The sequence below is a fragment of the Ptychodera flava genome, unplaced genomic scaffold (assembly GCF_041260155.1).
Source record: "Ptychodera flava strain L36383 unplaced genomic scaffold, AS_Pfla_20210202 Scaffold_34__1_contigs__length_2629520_pilon, whole genome shotgun sequence".
Classification (NCBI taxonomy): Eukaryota; Metazoa; Hemichordata; class Enteropneusta; family Ptychoderidae; genus Ptychodera; species Ptychodera flava.
The window spans coordinates 955,001-967,681 of record NW_027248356.1 but is presented as its reverse complement, the minus strand read 5'-3'; the positions used below and the strand labels follow the sequence as shown (position 1 = coordinate 967,681).

At 36.0% G+C, this 12,681-nt stretch overlaps 1 long non-coding RNA gene across 1 annotated transcript in view; it reads right to left on the bottom strand.

Annotated features, from left to right (window-relative positions):
• The window catches only part of LOC139127632 (uncharacterized), a 237,155-nt gene that overhangs the window by 71,833 nt on the left and 152,641 nt on the right, over positions 1-12,681 (bottom strand). Inside the window, exon 4 of the long non-coding RNA XR_011551068.1 lies at positions 9,202-9,667. This is a non-coding gene — a long non-coding RNA (uncharacterized lncRNA). The remainder of the gene's footprint in view (positions 1-9,201; positions 9,668-12,681) is intronic.

Here is a 12,681-nt window from a genome sequence, read left to right as displayed (position 1 = left end):
CTGCTGCAGATACTTATCCTACAGACATCTGTGTGTTGTGACGTATTTTGTAATGTGAAATTAATTTGGCGTTCTTTTGCATATATTACGAAATTTGTAATTAGTAATATTACACCTCAATTACAGCATTAAATTTGATGAGATGTGCAACAAATTTGATGAGATGTGCAACAAATCTAAATCTGATAGATATCTAATTGTCCCACGAAGCATTAAATAGTGTTAAGGTAATTAGGGGTTCATTTGGTTATTTAATGAATTTTGTAATTAGTGATATTACGAAAAATTACAGCTTTATATCTGTTGAAACATGCTACATATATTGATCTGATACATATCTAGTTGTCCCATGAAGCATTAAGCAGTGTCAAGTTAATAACAGCTAATTTGCATATGAAATTGTAACTGGTGATTTAACTCTGTGAGTACTCAGCGAAAGTTGTTGAAACCTGCTACATATAATGATAAAAAAATATCTTATTGTTCTATGTTGTAAAACACGGGAGCACATTCACTTCTCATCTGGTTGCCGATATTTTGTCTGTTTTTTGTTTGCCAATCCTGAATGATCTTTCTAAGATTTCCATTTTTAGCATCAACAAAAGTGTCACAAATAGTCATGCTCTACATGTTATACAGTGAAGCTGTATCAGCCGTTAGATCGTAAGTTTATAAGTATTGGTTTTGTTGTTTTGCTATTCCTTAATCAAAGTTTACTTCCTGTATCCTTATTCTGTAGGTGAAAGATACATGTATTAGTATATACCAAAACAGGAAACACCCTTTGCTGTGTAATGACACTGGACAAAATGTTTGATATACATTCAGCACATTTAGGTATATTTACGTATAAGGAACACAATATTAATTGTATACGTAATGTATATTTTTGTATATGGAACATTTGAATACGTTGATATACATAGCGTATACCTATGCAGATCAAAAGTATATGAAATATCTTTGCACTCTTTGTGTACATTTTATTTTTATACGTAAGCGTATACTTAATGTATTGAAAAAATGTATCGAATCAGCATATGTGTTTTTAATTTTTGCACATTACTTATATTACCCAGTGTGATTTCTGGGAAATTGCAAACTACTGTGTATTTTTTAACAAGGGAGCATTTAAAACTGAAGTGTACATTACATGTGTGTACAGCATTGATGTAGCTTTATTTTGTGAACAGTCAATAATAATACCATTTCGGGAGGCAGACTTTGCAACAAATAACAGTCTAAATTAAATAACTTACTGTCTGTAAGTTCTTTTGCAACATTTGACAGTTTGTGTGGTCTTTACCATTGTCTCAATATAAAATGTTTATTTTATTGTGTGTTTCATAACATTATTATGTGTATATTAATTTTCATAAATAAAAGACCGTTGCACTGCACTTGCTAATTTTTTTTAAAATTATGTTAGTCTGTCAATTTTTATAACATAGTAAAATCAATCTTTCAAAACATTTCAGTTTTACTCACCAATGACAACACAAGTTGCCATATCTGTGTTCAACAGTGTTCAATTGAACATCCTTACATAATATAGTCAGTATCATTCTTCAACATATGATATGGCTTGCCCATGCTTTGAGACAGCGTTCAATTGAACACAGTCTTAAGCTAGGCCAGCCTTGATCTGCCAATACATGGCCAACACGTGCTTTAAGACCGCGTTATATTGAACATCATCTCAAGCAGGTGCAATCTGATTGATCAGCATATGGACTGCCCGTGCTTTGAAAACAGCATTCAATTGAGCACCTTCTCAAGCAGGGTCAGCCTGTTTGACCTATATATGGTATGCCTGTGCTTTGAGAAGGCGTTCAATTGAACACCATCTCAAGCAGGGCAAGCTTGATTGACCAACACATGGGCTGCCTGTGTTTAAGACGTGTTTAATTGAACACCGCTTCGAGCAGTGTCAGCTGGCATTCTTCCAAAAGACTGTACCAGGCACCTGCGTCAACATAGCTAGTGTTAGAAATCTTCAACAAAATACGAAATGATTTTTAATTTTTTAATTAATATTTCTGAGACTGCAATTTCAGATTATTTTGTGTTTGAAGTTGCCTTGATGATACCTGTCAGAAAAAGATTATTTTACCCGCAAAAAATAAGATTTTTGATATTTAAGGTTTTAGATTTCTATTTGTCAGTTTCAAATACATTAAAATGTAAGTTAAGCAGAGATTGTGTGAAATTGTAATGGTTTACATTAAAATGTCATGATTTGGTCGAAATCAGAATATCTTAATTTAGATCAGGTGTTTACTTGAAAACATGAATTTGCTTCGAATGTTAATGTTATCATGCCTGGTATGTCCCGTCTCGAGTGGAAAGAAGAAATCTCAAAGTGTCAATGGTAATAGTATATCTCGATGACTTTGTAAAGAATCACACCAGGCGTGCGAAGATTCCTTTCAGGCACTACTTAACCTCCTGCAACAGTTGGGCTTTACAATAAACTAGGACAAACTGGGATAAACCGGGACAAAGTAATTCCTCCCTTGACCTCATCAAACTGCAGGACTTGCGTGAATATTTAAAACTCTGGCGAAATAAGAAGGGTGCTATGAAATACGAGCTTCAACAACTAGTTTGTAAGCTGAAGTTGGCCTCTTGGGTCATTAGCGGCGGGCAAACTTTTCTGCGTTGACTTATTGACGTTACAAACACAGTAAATCGTGAACCTATTAAGTGCATCTTAATGCTTAAGCAAAAGCTTAAATCTGGTGGACAAACCTTAGAGAAGCTTAACCGGTATGGCGTTTTTTATCGACGAAAATCCGTTGCCAAAACAGGTTTTCATCACAGATGCGTGTTCCAAAGCAGCGGCGGACGTTTACAAAAATGGCTGGATCTACAGTCAGTAGCAAGCTGACTACTCTATGCTATTATACATTTAAAGGAATTATTCACAGTCCTACTCGCCTTTCGGCGATGACATTGCTTTTGGGACAAACGGCACTTTGTGGGTATACAGACAATACAACCACTATGTATTATTGAACTCGGGCATTTAATGCGAAATATAACCAATGGTATGGCTTCCGTCGATTTTCTGGCTCTCAGCCACAAGTAACTTTTACATTGCATTTTACATAACATATGTGCCTACAAAGGAAAACAGTGCGGACTCGCTATCTAGACTGCATGAGTGCAGTCAGCACTTCAAAGCGAAGGCGTGCCTTGACTTCAAATCAAAAAGTTAAATAATGACATTGCCGCATGTAGGAGCAGGCTACGCGGAGTATACAAAACGCACATACAACTCAACGTCTAGCCTATCTACGCTACTGTCTGTATTTTGGAATTCATCTAGTACCATGTGTCCAGATAACTGTCAGTCGTTATGCTGTTTTCTGACCAGGTCTTGAAAGCCGTCCAGCATCCCAGGATCCTCAGTATTATTCGCTTGATGCATGCTGAGGTGGGCGCACCAAACCCCCTGGAAAACAACTGGTTGTTAGAAATTGTCAAACGAACATTGCTCGCGCTCATGGGGACCCCTCCAAGCAGAAGTTACCCGTCATTCCACACGTCCTGCACGATATCCATGCGCGTTTTGACCTCTCCAGCCCGTTTAATTCAACACTTTAGAGCACTTGCCCAATCGAGATTTTCATCTTGGCCAGGAAGGACTCTCTGCTTAGTGCAAATAATACACTGTCCTCTACATACACATGAGGGTACTGGCCGGCACAAACCATGTATCTAGGTTAATCCCCTGAACGCAGAAAATTTCCGCGTTACCGAATTAATGGCTTTATGACGCCCCAGAAACTAAATAAGATACCGATTAAGTAGAACAAAAGATCACAATTTTTATGAATATGACATCACTCGTGATATTTGTAGAGCAATCACCGATTGACAGCCAGTTCACACCTCAAGTAAGGTATCTTTTCATATGGAAATGATTTCAAACCTACAGCGTTTGTACCGGGGAATCTTGGCATGCAAATACTAGCGCAGATATGATTTTGTTATTTCTGGCTCTGTTGCCAATTTTACTATTTGGCATACAAAAACTATACAGTATGGACAGCGGGTATGTGCTTCCGCTCGCTAGTGTTCCAAACTCCTGCCATGCCAAATGCAGCTTACCGAAATGTGGTTAGCCTTTCACCAACACACTCAAACAAAGCTCGTGTGTTTCCATATGTCACGTCAGCCAATAGTAGAATGCTGCGCTCTGTACCTTAACCTATTCCAAATTCACAAAGACACTGAAATTGATTTTAAGAGACAGCAGGTACAACCCCAACGAGTTCTCGAGTCATTCCTTCCGTAGGGGAGCCACATGTGCATTCATGGAACTTGGGTATTACTCTTTTCTTGTTAAATTGCAGGGTGACCGGACTGCAGATGCCTATGCACGATATACAGTTGCTTACGAAGACACTAAGCTTAAAGCTGCCAAATGCATAGCTTTAGCTGTTTGTTACTAAAGAAAATGACGAGGGCTAGTCACTCAATATGTTGTTTGAGGTTAGGCGAATTTTGCTTGGTAAGCCTGTCAATCTAAATACTACATATTTACCTTAAACCCCCAACACTTGCCTGGAGTATTCTCGTATCGATTGATTGTTATGTTAGCTAGCATTAAAGTGCACAATAACACGACAGTCTTATTGTAGTTTACAATTAAATAGGCGGGAACGCGGTTGAATTTGTGAGTTCTGGATCGAGGTGGTTCATAGCCACCATCTTGTCTTTTTCCGGACCATGCTTTGTGTTTGCGTCCCTTCTTCCTTCCCACCCATCCACCGTCACTCTCTGCTTTTGCCACATTGTTCATTGTTGTCCAGCGTTCGAACGATGTTTTATTTTCCTCGTGTTCTGTTTTTGATTCAGGCATGGCACATTTGGCTCGGTAAGCCTGTCAACTCTGGGTAAAATAGGTTGACCTTTGACACTTGGCTGGAGTAATAGTCGCGCCAGCGGCTTACTGACTACGCATGCGCTTATTCATAATATACTATGCGAGTAACCGGAAGTGTACCCTTCTTTCATGGGCGCCGCCATGTTTTTTTGAGTACTCGTAAATAAACAAAAACGAAACAAATTACTATTATATAACATGCCTTTTATAAAATATACCTCTTTTATTAGCCAGTAAATGTTATGATGCACCTTGTCGCTGATACAAAATATCGGTAATATAGATAAAGGGAGAAAACTGTCGTGCATATGAACGGGGGCATACGCAAAGAATGCTGGGATTGAATTATAGAAGAGCGCCCCCTGTGTCAATAATTAGATTCAAAAATTGCCAGTTTTTAGACGGAACGCTATAGTTTTCAGCTTGCAAGTGGAAGTTGGGCAGTGCGGTTACCATTGCAATGATAATGATTGCATAATACGTCCCTTGTTTATCGCAATAGGCTGTTATCATTGTGTAAAAATTGCCAATTTTTGTCCAAAATTTTTACACGCTACAGAAAATCTATACCTGGCCTGCTGCAGGGTTTGACGTCGTGTACGTACGTGAACCACTTTCATCATAGGGAATCTGGTCATAGTTGTGATATAAACGTTTAGGAAGTAACAATCACAGTTTATCATGAATCAATACAAATAACATTGCCAATCTTTAATAACCCCTGGCGCGACACCAAGGGCTGAGCCCTAGATAATATTACGATTATTGTATTAGCTAGCATTTTAATATCATGTTTTTATGGATAGCAACCCCTCCACAGAATTTGACCCCGACTTTAAAGTTAAGCTTCTTTCATAAACGTTTTATATATATTTTGAAATTAAAACGTATCTGTACAAAAACGTTGAGGATGTATTTGCACGATTTTTTGTAAAAGAACACTCAATTGCGTATTTTAGCAATTAAAGTATAGTTGTCAAAGTTCAGTTGAATAAGGAAAATAATTCACATATTGCTATGTTATACCCTGACTGAGTCCAAATGGCCGCGATTTGGGATTTGCCTCCCCTTCCCCAATACCATTTTATCAAAAAATGATAGCTCATGTGGTTTTCACATTCCCCCTCCAAATTTGGAAATAATGTAAAGAGTGACAGAAAGTGTCGACGGTTCCTTTTTCACCGTAGAGAATTATATGTATTGAAAATATATTACACTAGATGGTTTCATCATGGCTGTCCACTGCTTGAAAACCCAATAATTCAGATAAATTCACATTAATAAGTTGCCTGTATTATAGTATAATACACGTGAATTCTCATGAATCCACATGAATACAGGCTTGCTGAATACAAAAATGGATTCTTGACTGTATTCATCTTTATATGCACTATTCAGCTAAAATATAGGCAATAATCCATGCTAATACAGTAAGTATTATTGGGTTTTTATGCAGTGGTCGAATAGGCATAAGACCATTAATAATTTCCAAAGGGCAACCGCAGGCGCAGGCTTAATAATCCCATTTTGAAACATTCAACGGCACAAATCCTCGTGACATGCGTTAGGTCATGTCAGCCTGACTACTGATAAACTTTTCCTGTGGGCAATTGCACAAAATGTTTGTGTTAGTGATTTAAATGAAGTGCTCTCCTTGGTTATTTGTGCAAGCACCGTCTCATTGCTTCGATTTCCATTGACATTATAACTCGTCATATTACTGCAGAATGATACATCTGTTATTTACGACAGTCTGCATTTACAATCAAGTAGGCAATTTCCTTTACAAAAAAACCTTAAAATTAAATTTCAAACCAAACAAGCATCAAAGCACTATTAAAAATCGCTGTTCTCTCTTTGTACATAAGAAGTGTATTTAATGGTAGCGATTCAGAAAATGTATCATTGCATTTTTAAATTTAGTAGAACTTAAGTCGAAGTACAAATATAAATAATGTTAACAACAATAGAAAACCTGTGAATGTGACTAAAATGCTTTAATATAACAAATAAAATTTATCCTGACACTTCAATTGCTACAACCTGCCTACAGATATACACTCATTGGTCCTGTGCAGGTATTTCCGTCACATTTGTACCATGCCGTATGACGTGAAAACACACTTGGAAAATGTATTTTGTACCTCTAATACTCATACAAGAATGCCTTTTGCAATTGTCTAATAGTTTATTTCAATTAAAGATCATGTTTTCAAAAATGGCAATCAATAATCAAAATCATCCTAGACTTCAAGACTTAACCTATTTCGTGATTATGTAAAATAATACGATTTGAAATATCAACTTTCCAGCATTTGAAAAATAATCGCAATCATACCAATCCATAATCCAATAACACTAGGTCAGAATTTGTAAGACAATAGTTGTAAAAATAAATACAGCACAGAACAGACAGTAAATAGACGGTACACAAACAAAGTCAAATTCATGAAAGAAAGATATATGGACCTCTGGCCAAAAGACCAAAAAGTGATGTCAGGTGTTTCGAAAACAGTAAGCGCATCCTGCCCCACATGTGGCACTCGCCATATATCAATCTGTGAGTCAGATAGGTAGTGGTCACTAACTAAGGCCCCATGTCACCGATGCCATCAGTGATCATTTGTCGAAGAGAGATATTGTATTTATCTACCAGTTTACGATACCGGCCAAAAAAGTGTTTGAATGTAGAGACAAGTCTTGCTCTGGTGTAACCTTGATTGAACAGTTTGTAAGAGAGATGGCCATGTCTCTCTACAAAATCACCATATGAACTGCATGTTCTTGCATATCGAATAAGCTGGAACATGTATACCCCATAAGCAGGCGAGAGTGGAATATTACTGATATTGTCTTTCACTTAGCATTTGTAATATTTTGAACAAAATATGTAGAATTATACCCCAATACCACATATTTGTAACGGCGTGAACCGTTTTTGTAGAAAAATGCTTGGTTGATGATGGTTTTCAAGCGTTCTTTCAATTTATCATGTGGTATTGTGGTATACAATGTAGAAAAATCGAAATTTTAATAGATGTTATTTTTGAAGGAGATCTTGATTTCAAATTTTCCAAGAGTTCCTTCGATTTCTTTAATATCCGCATTTTGTCATTTGTCATTCTGTCGAAGAAGACTAAAGTTTATATCTGAATAATAAAGTATAGATGTGAATAATTCAGTTGAATAAGGAAATTAATCAACAAATAGCTAGACCCTACTCCTTCACCTTACTGAATCCAAATGGCTGCGACTGGGGCTTCCCTTCACAAATTTATGCATACTCAATATTTACTATAATGAACGGAGTGACAGAAAGTATAATAGCCTTTTTTGTTTACAGAGGATACTATAGGTGTTGAAAACTTTCCTACTATAGGGTTGCATCAGGTTTTCAATTAGGTATAAGACCACTGGTTATTTTATCAAAGGCCTGCACAGGGGCATAGTTCTCAATCTTCCTATTTCGAAACATTGTTATAACAAACACAAGTCTCCCAATATTTCCATTTCTACCTTTGCCTAAGGACATACACTCATCGGCACAGTGGCGGCCATAATCGTCACGTCAGCGTCATGCCATATGATATAAAAACACACTGCTTACAGACTAATTTGTATCCCAAACACCCATACCAGAATACGTTTGCAATTGGTTAATAGTGTACTTCACATTAAGGATATATTTTCACAAATAACAATTTCTCCTGCAAATTAAAAAATATTTCATTGATAGGCCTAGTTTCATTACCTGCTACAACATTGTAAAAAACGAAACTTTTCCGTAGAGGAACGATATATTTGCACGGATTTTTGATAAAAGAACACCAAAGTGTGTTTCGAAACAATATCAGTACCGCTTTGACAATTAAGTTAAGCGGAAAAATAATTCAGTCATAGATATGCCAGATCCCTATACCAGACTCAGTCCAAAATATCTACCGTAGGGAAATTGCCAAAAATTATGATATATGATATCATTCAATCTTCAAATCCCCCTATATTGTAAAATAATGTACGGAGTGACAGAAAATGTAAAGGATTTTAATCATTAACCATAGAACATCATAAGTGTTGGAACATATCCCGCTATAAGATTTCCTCCGACCATCATTTAGGCAGAAGTTTGTTCACCAGTAGTTTTTTTCACAGGCCACCACTGCAGCGCAGTGCTCAGTTTCCTTTTTTGGGACATTCGTTCACAGGAATCTTAATTTTTTTAATTTGTCAACAAAAATCGTGAAATTCAAATGACAAAAAATAGTTCCCATCGTTTTTTACCTTTGTTAAAATATAAAATTACTTACCAGAATACTTTTCTTTGAAATCCTTTAATATTTCCTTTAAAGCCTCTTTTTGATGTGTTCGAACAGCTGATCAAGAAGGTTTAAATCTTCGACACTTATATGACCTTTCTCATGTAAATGATGGAAGATATCTGAAGCGCATCTTAGCTTATCCCATGCACCCAGTGATATTTGTCTTTCCGTAACAGGTTCTTCATTGTGCTCACGTCGTCTTCAGTCATGTGGTTTTCAAGGGTTTTAAACATGATATTCAGTGGTTTTATTAGACTTTCTTTCGGAGTCTGTGCCATAATGTAGATTACCGGAATTTGCTGATATTATTTACAGTGTCACTGAAGTATTAGGCTTTTGAGGCTCTGCAACATCGGTGCAATCTCATGGGTATGTGAATCACGTGTAGTGAATACTTTGCAGGGGCAATGCTTCTAAAAAGACGCCAGCTCATCAACCGTCAGTAGTTTTGAATCTAAGAACAAAAAAAATATAGGTAATAAATAAATAAATAAAGTTTTATATAGTTATCATAATGCGATGATACTTTATCGAATTTTCATGAAAATGTCAGTATTTTTGGGTATTTTGGTCGAAAGAAACAAAAATGATTAAGCCATGTATTGATGTAAAGTTTGTAATAGTGAGAGTGCGAGCATTGGTGATTCGAACTCTGAAAAGTGTGGAGAGGTCGCAGCCACAAAAATGCAACAAGTTAGCCAGGCTGTCCAACCTAACATTTATTTTTTAGAGTTGCATTTGGCCGATGGGTTTTACCTCTTGCTTCTTCGCTAGTTGACTCAATGCCCCGTGTTGTTAGTTTGAAGTGTTTCAAAATTGAATATCATTTTATGGCGGATGAAAATCGCTCAGACTTTAATAAGTATTCAAAAAACGTTTTGATTTGTTAAAATAGACAAAAGTTATCTTTATGCTCATACGGCCTGTTCCCACGGAAGCATTTGGTGTTAACAAATATCAGTTATTAAGACATTGCACCAAAAAGAGAACTTTAGTTAGTCGAAAAATGTAACAATAAGAGCAGAGAGAAACTTGAATGCGAAGTTTATTACTATGCCATACATTTCCATGACAACCATTTTAGTGGTTTAAAATATCATTTTTGCCAAATGTGAGTTGAAATGGCTTTGCACTGAACAATACTTTAAATCGGCGATTTGATTTGCTGCAATAAACAAATCCGGTCTGTGCGCAAATAGCCCTTTTCCATGGCAACCATATTGTTGCTAAGAATATTGTCTTCTATGACCAAGCCAAAACAGGCTTGACCAACCTCAAAAAAATACAGTAAGAGCAGCTTATGCCATAAAAACATAATTCTCGCTGTTTGTGCATGAGACACTATAATAAAAGAAAATAAAAGACTTACAGACAATGTCCCTTGAATCTTAACAAATAATATCTATGACATTCATAAAAAAAACTCGTCAAGTACAGTGTGTTCACGTTCGGTTTTAATTGGTCCATTCGAGAAATATTTATACCAGGAAAAACAAGAATGACAAAAGCAAATAAGGTCTCCAACTTAGGTAAGGGAGGTCATCTTTAGGAACATGCATATCAACTGTTATAGCAATGGGACAAGCAGGTCCTTAGTACATAATAAGCAAATGTTTAATAACAAAAATATAGACAGAGAAGGCTTGATAAAAAAAAAGGTTGGAGTGGGAAAAATGTACAAGGGACCTGGTAAAAAAGAAATGCTACCTCATCAATCTTCTAGACCCTACCCCCTCCTGAATATAATGTTCCGTCCTTTGGTATTACATAACGCCAGATGACAGGAAATATATTTACAACCTTTGGAAGTTTTTTAAGTAATGCGATGAGTGTTATCATTCTAATGTGAACAGCACTTAAGTTAGTTACAGATAGTGAAATGCCTTCCACTGTGGGCGGTGATTACAGCATCTGGATTTATCCTGGATCGAATTTCTCATCAGTTCTTGTACGTCTTACATAGAAAAGTTGCAAAAATTGGTCCACAATGAAAAATTCACCTCAGCTTTGTTTTCTGGATCAAATTTTCCTACAAATTGATACCAATACGACAAAATTATGTTCACAGCCTTCGAAACTATCTCACAACATATCCTATATTGGTGCAGGTCATTTAAGGTCACAAACTAAGCAAATACCTGAATAATACAAATTTGGTGGTTTCCCAATATTTTGAGCAGAAAATTTATCTAATAACATGCCTCGGGACTTTATACCAAACTAAAAAGCTATCAAACAAGAAATTTTGAGAACAAGTTTTCTTGACCAATAAGAACAATATTGTCTTAAAAATACAAATTTTCATATTTCAGGACAATTTCTACATATCTTACTTTTATCATCTGTGTACGTCTTTGTACCAAATGTAAAAGTTGTCTGTCAGGGGTTTTAAAAATAAAACACTGTTTAGGATTTATCGACCAAAAATGATAAAATTGCTCAAAAATAGTAATTTTCCCGATTTTGTCATAATTTCAACAAATTAGAAGAGTAGCAACCTCGCAAAGATCTAACCCAAATTTAAGAGCGATTGGCTGGCGGTTTCAGAGAAGAAGAATTTATACTGAAAATGAATAAAATAATAAAAAAATTCAGCAAAAATACAAAAGTAAGAATATCTTCAAATATTCACTAAACTGTAGAAAGTTAACCTAAGGTACTCGCACACAAAGTTTCAAAGCAATCAAAACAGCGGTTTCGAGTTACTAATTCTTGACCATTTTCTCATTTATAAGCTCATTTGCATAATTTTCGCAATGCAGACTTCATTTAAACAAAATCCCATCTATAGCCAAGGATGCATCTACACACTGAAACGTGCAGCGGTTTGCGTGTTTTTGATGCTGACGGACATACTGTATGTACGTACGTACATACATACATACATACATACATACATATGTACGTACGTACGTACGTACGTCGGTCCGTCGGTCCGTCGGTCCATCCATCCATCCATCCATCCATCAATCCATCCATCCATCCATCCATACATACATACATACACACTTGACACGTGGAATAAATTATTTCTAAGTATTGTAGATAACATGCTCCTATTAGAGAAAAACTTGTCAAATATCCAGCAGTTTCAGAATGGTGGAATGAGAATATAGATCTAGCAATTAAAATTAGAGATAAATACATTAAGGGTAAATCACAAGATTTATATAAACGTTGGAGAAACAAAGTTACATCTTTAATTAGAACGGCGAAAAAGGAGTTTTACAACAGTATGCTTGACAAGTATTCGAATGGTTTATGGAAGTTTTAAAAACATTTTTCTGAAATCAAATTCAAAGAATCCCACTTTTCTTACCATTTAGGGCATTGAAATATCGGAACATAAAGACATGGCCAATGCTTTCAATAACTATTTCACAAATATAACGTCTAAGTATATAAAACAAATCAATTACAATGGTGATAGTTTTATGCACAAGTTAAAATAGTTTATATCAAACAACC